At 39.4% G+C, this 8,379-nt stretch overlaps 1 long non-coding RNA gene across 2 annotated transcripts; it reads right to left on the bottom strand.

Moving 5' to 3' along the window:
• Positions 1 to 849: 849 nt before the first annotated feature.
• On the bottom strand, positions 850 to 6,523 carry LOC119702333. 2 transcript variants are annotated; one of them, XR_005257332.1, is made up of 4 exons: positions 5,040 to 6,523; positions 4,457 to 4,594; positions 1,810 to 1,977; positions 850 to 1,277 (listed from the first exon to the last, which is right to left on the bottom strand). It is a non-coding gene; the product is annotated as an uncharacterized LOC119702333 (long non-coding RNA). The 2 variants fall into 2 exon arrangements; XR_005257331.1 differs by having other exon boundaries at positions 850 to 1,977.
• Positions 6,524 to 8,379: the final 1,856 nt, after the last annotated feature.

The following is an 8,379-nucleotide window of genomic DNA, read 5'->3' as shown; positions in this document are numbered from 1 at the left end:
AAAGGCCATACTGGACCTCTATCATTCCTCAGCTGTCTTTTCTATTCAACACCCACTACAGGTGCAATTAACAAGAACTAGAGGGCAAGACCAAATTGGACTCCCTTAAGAGTACTAAGATACACCTGCTATGGATAGCAACCCCACAGGCACAGTATATAGGAGTAAAAAGCCATACTGGACCTCTATGATTCCTTTTTTTTGTCTGTCCAACCAATTCATCAATAAGTGGACCTAAGGAGAACTTGAGATTTTTTTCTGTTCCCTCTGTCCCCACCCATATCAATAGATGCTAGCATGAATCTTCCAAAATTTTTTATTTTGAGAAGAGTAAATTATCAGAACTGAAAATAAGAGTGAATTGTTTGAACCAAATGACTTATAAAAAGAAAAAGGGGAGGTTGTTACAGATGAGTAATGAGATGGTTGGCTCTGTCAATTAGGGGGTGAACATTATGTATATGTTAAGAGAAGTTTTGTAGTTGTATAGTTTCGTTACTGCAACATGTCCTCCCCTTGCATTGTTATAATGGGATGGCCTTGGTAGTCGAGACATTTGGGAGGGTTGGCTTGTTAGCACAGCAACACTTGACCTCCAACCAAGGTGTAAGAAAGTGATCTCCATCACTGGACAGTCAACTGACAGGATTCTAGGAGGGGCTAGAGATATAAAAGGGGGAGTATCCATTTTGAAGCCATATGGCTGGTAGTCATGGGGGGCTCCCCAGTGCTGTAATTTTTCCTTATTTAGTCCTTTGTTGTAGTTTTTGTTAAAGTTTAATAAAATTTTAAAAAGTGAGCAGTCATTTCTCACACCTCTACTGATGCCATTTTAATGATTAAAACATGTCTTCTCTTGCCTTCCCTGAAAGACTTTTTTCTCTTAAAGTTGCAGTAGATTCCTATTCTAACAGCAGCAGACAGACAGCCCAACACCTGAGCCCAGCCAGTGCTTCAAGATTCACAGAGACTCTCCAGACACCATGAAGAGGTGGCACCCAATGCTCCCAACTCTGCTGATACTCTTTCAATGAACAAAAGGAAGTGTTCCACAATAAAAGGAATTGTCACTAGAAAAATTAAAATACAGTCTCATAAGCTTTCTTCCTAAGTTTTCTTGAATAGGTATCAAGGAAAGTTACAGCGCACAAATCTCTTTGCTCCTGGAGGCTTCTGATCTACTTACCATTGAAATTTTCCCCTGACATAGAAAGGGAATCTATTCCAAGCAAGAATGTCATTGAAAAATATCCCAACATGACACAGTCTCTGATTTCCTAGGGAGAAAATAAAGCATGTTTGTTTAAACAGGAGGTAAGAAATCCAGCAGGAAGAAAAGTTAACAGATGAAGGGATCTGCTTTAAAAACTCTTATTTTGTACCCCATAAGTAGTTTTCCTACTATGTAAATTAAAAGGGACAACAAAGCAAAAAGAGAAAAAATAAAAAAATACCATCAACCGAACATACTCCAGGGCAAAGGGGTACATCATCCCTACCCTCAAATACCTGACTGAAGCTTTTTATTTTAGTATTCAAAGGAGCAAGGAATGATGAGAATAACACCAGGAAAAGGGATTGAAACTAGTTAGTACTGTGTGTATGCAACAGTGTCCTGGTTTAGGGCAAAATTGGGAGAAAACCTCCAATAGGGGGCCCCCCCAGAAAGCCCATCCATATGGGAAGATTCCCCGCAACTATTTCAGGAAAAATTTCCTGGGAGAGAAGTGGACAAAACCTGTTTATTTAACAGACAAAGCACTCCCCAACACAAAAAGTGAACAATACCAGATGACAAAACTCATTCACCGCTCTCAAGAGACGACAAATTCAGAAAGTCTCTCCTGTGGATAGTTGCTCTGTTACCAATCCCTCCGGCGCTGGGAAAGGCTGCTGCCCAGAGTAGGCCCTGGTAGGCCACAAAGTACAAGCTCTCGGTGCTCCCCAGGTCCCAGTCTGGAGCAGGTTTGAACAGTTCTAAGAAAAGGGAAATAAAATAAAAAAAAAAACAATCCAGGGAAAACTTCTCTGCCTCAGCTAGCTAAACTAATTAAGAAGCAAAGGAGGGCCCTGTTCTGTTCTGTCCGATCCATGCTCAGACGACACAGTGGAGTTCTGTGTTCCAGCAGCATGTGGAGGAGTGAGTGCAGGCTGGACAAACCTGTACTACTTCTTCTCCCTGGTTTCACTCTCAGAACCAGTCTTGAAGGTGCAGAATACAATCTCCAGCATTAACAGAACAGACAGTTGGGGATAAAAGCATCATAACGTCACCCTAGTGCTGTGTGTATGCAACAGTTTTACCTGTGTTATTAATTACTGGGGTATAGTTCTGTATGCAGCATTGATTTCCTCTGTTTTTCCTGCAGTAAATGGATGTGGACTAATAATGATTCTTTGATTAGACTGTGAAGGTTTCTATTACACTAGCAATAAATTATTTCATAATAATAAGGTGTGTTTCCTTTTTGTCAACAAGACTTGGGGCATAACAATGCAATCTGGACATTCAACACTGGAGTTAAACTGAATCAAACATTCTACTTGAGATTTTTACCTCATTCCTTGCACACAGCAGGGCCAAGATACAAGAACATTCAAAAGACTAAGCCTTCACACTTTTTCTGAATTATCTGGTCAGCTTTCCAGTACTGGAGTAAGGACTTCTGGACAGAGTCAAAATACAGCTTTTACTCCTTTCATGATATCTTGGGCTCCAATCAACATGAAGAAACTGGTTGTAACAAACTTGATATATTCCAGAAGTATATTATCTCTATCTCTGTACATGCGTTGGAGGGTGTTTTTCTATCAGTTTTTTTTTTTGTTTTGTTTCTCATGAAGTGCTTTATCTCTTAAGAAATTTTAATTATGTAACAAAACTGCATCATCTTTGAAAATAGATTTCTTACCCTTAAGACTTTTCCTTCTAAGGCATATATTACCAGTAATAACAGACTAAAAATATACAAGAAAGTTTTTGAGTGAACTTCCTTGCCCTAGTTATTTGAAACGGTTAAATCCCATGCCAGCAACCTCAATACACATTTGGCAATATGCCTATACTCTATATCATTGTGGGCAGAACTTCTCCCAGCACTGCTGCCATATAGAATTAAATAGGAGATTTTTCAGAAGCCAAGCAAAAATATTTGTTTGGTCTATGAAAATGGAGGGGAGTAAATCAAAGAGCAGCATTCACCCCTGTCTAGCAAATGCTCTCTGAGCCTTATGGTTAAATATCACTTTATTATCTTCCATCTTTAGAAGCACATGAAAGCTGAACATTAACAAGTAGGTATGTAACAAACTGAGTATATAACATAAGGCATGGCTTATTACATTAATACTACTATTACAAAGGGACCTGATTTTAAGCATGTTCTGAGTAAGTCCTGCCTTAAATTCCCCTATTAACAAAGAGCCCCATTTTACCTCTTCCCCTACTGATTATACTTAATGAAACCACAGTGAAAATCAGGATGATCACAAGACAAAACTGTGAACTCACCTAGTAATTACATCTCCTGGGACTCCTTTATGTTTTACCTTAGGAAACTACAGGTCATCACCATCCCTTTTATTTGCCTTTTACTTGTTTGAGCAAGCATTTCTTCCTACCAATTTGTAAACATAGTGATTCCCATAGTTACAGTTTTCTGTAAATGTAATGGCTAAAAATCAATAGTCACTGTAATTCTTTTGAAGTTCATTATAAATTTCAATGCAACCAGAACTACTTAAGATCCCCTGGCTGCAATGACTCAACCACATGAATAAATCTACACAAATTAATAACTATTTTGGGGTCAATGTAATTTTTCACCAGTGTGAAGAAAGTTTCAAAGATCTTTTTATAAACCAAAGATTAGGAACAATGCAAAAATCCTCCTGGGAGAATTAACCCTTTTGTATATTCACTGCTGTAGTTTTGCTCTGACCCATTTTCTGGGAATGAATGTTTAGTCTGTTATGAATTTCTATAATATTCCCTATCTGACTGCATGCTCACGAATGCCTCCTGTCTATCACTACTTTATTCAAAACTCTAATGCTCTTAACATTCAAGTAGTATCTTTTCAGTTGCACTAAGGAGACTCAGTTATCCCATTACACTGTAGAAATGGCACGCTCCTGTGCTACCTGAAAACATTAAACTAAATGAAGTTGTTTTCCTTATCTCTAAATCTTTGTTTTCAAACAGGGGCCATGGGGAATCCACAGCCCTGGTCACCAACAGCAGAGGGGAAGGGTAACACACCAACTTCTGCAGCGCAAATCCCAAAGGTTTTCTAAGCTCATGCTGGTCTTCCTAGACCTAAAATCTCTCCCCAAAATGCACTGCAGAATCTTTCAGGAAAGCAAGCCTCCAGCATATACAAAGAAAATGGCTTGTGTTTCTGCTGCCTTTGACAGATCTGCTGAGCAGCAGCAAAAAGCATTTGGCAGCACTAACCAGGTTGTGTTAGGAGCCCAGGAGCCGGCAGGGAACTGAATTGTGTCAGTGTCTCCAGAAACCACCAGGTAGTTCTGCTCAATGACTCTGGCGCATGCTATCATTGTCTTCCTGGCAACATTGTTCTCTTGCAGGAATCTGCCAATTAGACAAAGGTTTTGTGAGAAAGCTGAAACTGCAAAGCCCATTTCTTCGGAATGCTAAAGGCTGCTAAAAATCAATGGATGCCCAACCTGTAGGCTGTTGTCTCCCAAAGCTTTGCATATCCAATGTCTGGCTGAAAACTCAGTAATTAAATTACTTTATTGGCAGATGCCAATGAACACTTCTTATGCTCTATAATTTTAATTTAAGTGCCTTCTCAAACTCAAGTGTTTAACACTACAGTATTTTATGTCAAATATTTTACTACATATTTTTGTTTTACAGTTCACTAGGACAAATTGGGAAACACCAGACATCCCTTCTATCACAAATGACATTTTACCATCCTTGCTTCCCTTTATTGTCCTTTCAATTTAGACACAGCACATCATCTCAAAGTGCTCATATGTCCAGCCCAAAATTCAGTTAGGTTACTCACATATCATACTTTTGTAAGATTCCACAAAACAGATCTTTCACAGGGAAGAGGGAAACATCCAAGCTACAACAGGAGATAACATTCAGTCTTTTCCACTGGTAGACAATTAAAATTTCTATCATTCTAGTTTGCAAGGCAGCATCAGTTAAACAGGAGTCAGGATGAAAGCTCTCCTTTGCAAGGTTTTCCATAATTCTCCATTTCATGACTGTTGATTTCCCCTTGGAGATCAGGTCCCACACAGAACACAGCAAGCCACGCAGACCTCCAGCCTGAGTTATGTCGCCGTCACACACCACTCAACTCCAAGCAAACAAGAAAAGAATAAACATACCAACTGTCACGTAGAGTTGTTTTTCTCCCCCCTCCAGCACGGCAGCACTGATGGAGTTGCCCTAAGTGGGCTAGCATGGTGTGAAGCCAGCTTACGTAACCTAATGGAAATTACATGCAAGGAGATCAGGGGCTCCTGAGCGATAGGAGCATTCCTTGAGGGCCCCATAAACAAAGTACTTCATTGTGCTACCTTGATCCCTCTTCACTGCTTTGAAGTTGTATATGATCAATACAAGAGTACAGCAAGGACTGAAAGAGTGGCTGCAAATGGTGTCATATAAGCCATTATACATGTGCCACTGCAGACCCAGGCTTTTAGATTGCCTCAGAATGTTGTTGTAAAGTTATTTTTCTAAGTCAGTAAAGAACATAATCTACAAAGAAGCTTACAATTAAAGACATAAAGTATTATGTTTCTGAAATAAGAATAAAAGCCTTTTAAGGCTGAGAGAAGAAAGAAAAAAAACTACAAGCAATTCCAGGGTCAAGGTTTCGGTTTCAAAAAAGCAACAAGTTTTTAAAATCTATGGCCCTATTGTCTTCAACCACACCTAAACTCTAAACTGCTTATTAGTTTTCAGATAGAAACCCTGGATTATAATTTTCAAAATTTCTGGTCAACCCACTGTGAGAGATCATTATCTTTTACTATCAGATGCAATTTAATACTACCCCATTACAGTGTGTGAAAGTCCAAAGATCCTCTGAGTTTTACCACAAGACAGGTGGATCACATCTCAGTGATCAGGACAATGTGTTTCCCCTTGCCCTCAATACTCTATGACATTTACTACAGAAGACCTACTCCTATAGATACTTCAATAATATTGCTCCAGAAATTACCAATAAACCCATAAATCTTGGTTAAAGCTCAGTTTTACACTGACTCCAGCTATGGTTTGTTGTGTATTTATAGCTCAGATGATGGTATTAATGCAATGAGACTCACTCTTACTGTCATGAAAAAAAAAAACATTCTTGCACATGATTGAAGGAAAAATGGGACAGAAAGAAAGAACTTTAGACAAAACTGATGACAACCTTATAGCACAATATATACACACTGTGACTGTTCTACAGCATTTTACCTTATATCCACTTCAAAATCCTTGAAGTCAGTCTTTGATGGGTTTTTCCTTGTAAACTTATTTTTAATAATAAACTAGTTGGTTCTCACATACCTGTATGCAATCCAAAATTATTGAGAAATTTATGATAACAGAAACTATAATTTGTAGTACAGTTATTTCCTTATAATAAACTTTGCTATACATTTTGACAGGCATTCTTTAAGATTGAAACTATGACATTTATGAACACTTTTAAATTAAGCTTACTCTTGCTGATGAAAAATGGCTCCCTATTGCATAGCCTTCAGTTCTCACTGTCAAAATAATATAAAACCAGCATGTTCTTCTGTCAGAAACTCATCCTGCAGATTTCTTTAGTGTTTCTCCTGGTAAAACAACTTTTGGGTTTCTACCCAATTCTGAAATTCTTGACATTACACAGAAGACTTTTCTTTACACCCTACTGAAATACAGGAAAGCCTTTTGCTCTCATAAAGCTTTAACTATTTTCAGTGCTATGCTATTTCCACAAACTTAGGGTTAGTGACAGCAAAGGGCCTGCAGGCAAGAGCTAGAAGAGGCATCAAATCACCCAAAATACTCTCTAAGAGATATGAAGTGCAAGAGCAATGAAGTCTAAAATGTAGTGGCTTGTCTGGGCTGTTTGCAGGACACAGCCTGAGCAGACCCTTTGTCGTCTGAGTGCCAGTGATACCATTCCCTCTGTGCGTCTCCATGAGGAAGGCTGAAGGGAACAGATTTACAGGTACCCTTTAGAGGCCTTGTACAGCACCAAGGATGGGTCCACAGCAGCTGAGAGCATTTTGGCTTCCATGTCACACCTCAGACACTGCTCTGTGGGCTGGCAGAGATGTCAGGAGTGATCCATCAGCAGCTTTCTGTAATGCAAAATAAAGCTGATAAAAGCAGGGTGTAGTATGCAAACTTGAAGGCACATTGAGCTTCAGAAAGTTTATGTGCCTTTGGCTTAGAGTTACAGCTGGGTGATAATGCCTCCTTTTTTTCTCACATGTCCACAAGAAAGTCATATAGTAGTAGGTTCAGATATCCTAAATTCTATCTGATATGCTTCAGTTTACACCTCCATCAAGGCTACCATGTTAGAAATACAAGATACAGGTCTGTGAAAAGTTCAGTAGATTTGTTTAGGGATATTGTGATCCAAAGACTTAAATACTGTGATCATACTGAAGAGAGCCATGAAACAATCTCCTTTTCTGTTGTTATCTTAGTGATGAGATGTGTACTTTAATACCAAGATAAATCCCTTAGTACCATGATGCCCAGACTGCCATGTGCAAAACAAGGGCCGTAGTACCAAACTCCACAACCCAACAGTGCTTTTAAGTGGTACCTAATGCAGAGGCTCAAAGTCCAGTGCACTGAGGGTATCACAGCCAGCAGCAAGATTCAGCTCTGTGCAAGGCAAGGCACAGCTCAGGAGGAGCTGGGCTTCCACACCCACCACAGCTACACTCAGAACCTCCCACACACAGCGACTTAGGTGACGCTACAAGACACATTCTCATGATGGGGGCAGACTAAAAGACTTCACACAAGAGCTAGGGGTAAACATGTTTAATGATATTTAATGACATTTGAAGAATTGAGTTGTTGTGGTGACATCAGCCTCTCCACACCAGGGAGGCCTCAGACTCTGGCAAGCAACTACAATCCAGCAGGGCAAAGCTAAGGTTGTTTAAAATGCTACATTTACATTCTAGTCCAGCCTACAAAATTTGAGTAGCTCAGAAGAGCAACATTACAAATGCATTGACATAGCATTTGGCTTTTAGGAAGGAAGTTTTAAAAAATTCCAAACATCCTTCACATGCTGTGCTGAAGTCTTTTAAGCTTTCCACAGCAAAGTCTCCTCAGCTTTGCTGATTTGCAGTAATGAACTTACTTCCTCC

Source organism: Motacilla alba, chromosome 6 (assembly GCF_015832195.1).
Source record: "Motacilla alba alba isolate MOTALB_02 chromosome 6, Motacilla_alba_V1.0_pri, whole genome shotgun sequence".
NCBI classification, from domain to species: Eukaryota; Metazoa; Chordata; class Aves; order Passeriformes; family Motacillidae; genus Motacilla; species Motacilla alba.
The sequence above is the reverse complement of the archived record's forward strand: the minus strand, read 5'-3'. Positions and strand labels throughout refer to the sequence as shown.